The sequence below is a fragment of the Propithecus coquereli genome, unplaced genomic scaffold, assembly GCF_000956105.1.
Source record: "Propithecus coquereli isolate 6110/MARCELLA unplaced genomic scaffold, Pcoq_1.0 Scaffold47, whole genome shotgun sequence".
NCBI classification, from domain to species: Eukaryota; Metazoa; Chordata; class Mammalia; order Primates; family Indriidae; genus Propithecus; species Propithecus coquereli.
In genome coordinates, this window is record NW_012150507.1 from 2,740,721 (window position 1) to 2,743,254 (window position 2,534).

Genomic DNA, 2,534 nt, shown 5'->3' on the forward strand with positions numbered 1-2,534 from the left:
GCAGTGTTTTTCTCTTTTATTTCACCTACACCAAATTGATGGCATCTGAACATCTTCTGGGAAATCCAATGCTTTGTATTTTGTTGAAGGATAAAGCTCTCATAATTGCTCCTTTTGAGCATCTCTAGGGTGGAATTTTCTTGCTCAATCTTGTTTTTTGTTGCCGTTGTTAATCATTTGATCTGTAAATTTTCTTCATACTTTTTTTTAAATAAGCTGCTCTTTACCATATTTAATTTATTCTGATTATTACAAGGTCTAGTAAGAACTAAGGTCATTCATTCATATTCAACAAATATTTATGGAATTCTATTGTATGGAAAGTATTGGGCCAACCAGTGATTCATTCTTCCTTGATAGAATATTTATATCTCCTATTTTATGTACTCAAAGTGGTAAATAAATCTGAATATTTTCATAGGGGTTGTGAAATGTTTATAGTTTAGTGTGACTAAGACTGTAAAAAGACCAGGAAGAGATTTAATCACTTTTGTATACCAGGAACTCTAGGAAAAAAAATTAAATCAGGTGAGTTTTTAGTTGCCTGACTCACCAAATATTATCGAATTATTTACAATGATTGGAGCATCTAGAACAGCCCTCTATAATGTTTTTCATTATTTACTTACATTAGGGATTCCCAAATAGGATGACTTTGCCTCCCAGAGGACTTTTGCCAAAGTCCAGAGACATTTTTGATGGTCATGAATAGGGAATGGGGTGAATATCACTGACTTTGAGTGAATAGAAGCCAAGCATACTGTTAAATATCCTACAATGCCTACAACACAAACCCATATTTGGTCCAAAATATCAATAGTGCCAAAACTGAGAAATCCTGACTTACATGAACTAAATATGAAGGCTCTATTGGCATATGCAACATATAATCAAATAACCTAAGGAGGAAAAAGTTGATATGTTGGGTTGAATTATTTTCATATAAAATTAGCCCAAGGGTGGTAGACTCATTATTTTGTATATTTCATAAAAAATATGTAATATTTATAATGTCTTCACATTTTCCTTTAATTTGTAACAGTTTTATTAAATTACAATTGCAATCAGTTAAAACCATTAAATGCAAATCTGACTGGTTTCTCAGATATCTAAGGAGACACAGCTGGAATGAAAACAGAAGGAAGGTGTAAATGAGAAGATTCAATTAACGTTTTCTCTTCTAGTACATGTTATGCAAAGAAAATCCCCTGGGATTGAAAATGAGACCTTAATTCAAGAAATATGGTGCCTCTTTACCATCTTAAGAATAAAATCTTTTAACATGTTTTTACATCATTTGGGGTTCAGTCAAAATCTGCATCCTTAGGTTCAAGTCATAAATATGGTAACAAAGAAATTCTAAGGTAAGAACAACAAAATTACTATACATTAAAACACTAACCAATTTAGTGGCAGCCTCATTCTTTCTGGAGTCTTTCTCTACTCCTAATAGCATTATAATTATCATTGTAAAATTAGATTTGACACTATGATTCCTAAGAATGAACATAATAAAAACATACCATTTATTATAGTGCTAACAATTATCCTGCTGTGCCTTCATCAACATATAAAGGGATCGATGAAATGTAGTTAATCAGATCCATTAGAAACATCCTTATTTTGAAAATTTAATGCCTCTTTCAATGCTGATTTAAAATATGCTAAAATTGAGTCTGGCCATTCATAAGGCTGAGATTGTTTTCCAACTGTCTCTTAAGGATGAACAAAGAGCTGTAAAAAGATTAGCTGATAGACAGGGGCAAGGGTATGTGTTCATTTCTTCAATTATTTCAATAGTTCCAAATGTTCCAAATAGTTCTAAATGATTCCAGAGCAAAACATTGTAATCATATGTCCAGTATTAAGTAGGACTATTTCAGATTTCAAGAAAAAGATGGATGTCCTACTTGCTACGGGATGAAAGTACAAGAACATATTGGGGATATAAAGAAATATACTCAGCAGTAGTTGTCTCCCACTGGCCAGCCTCATGTGGTCCACCAGTCTCATGAGCCAGCTTTTTTTTACCTGTGCTTCTACATCCACTACAATTTGCCACTACCATTTCCACTAATATTTCTTCATAAAGGTTTCTGGCTATAGGTTTTTGTGCATCTTACACCTTCTCTTCTTCTTTAATGTAGATGTTCTACATTACTTCTACATTACACTATACCTCTCTGTATAATTCTTGTTCAGACTCCCCAAGGAGAAGGTTCTCTTCACATTGGTGATTTGCCAGCTGAATGAGAAAATTCCTGATGGTCACAGTTTCCAAGTCATAGCTCTTCACTGCAACTGGTCCCTTTCATGTCCATTTCATAGATGGTTGCTTATTTTTGTCAATTCCTGGTCTAATGTATCCATTTTGGGTAGGGCTGCGGATTAATATACATGGACCACGGTAGTGTCATATGAGGAACAATGTAGACCTCTTTATTTAGACAAGACCTATGATTGTGATATCAAAGCTTCAAGGACTTCTCTTGAGTTTATCCAATAATAAATAATTAGGATAATTCATATTTATG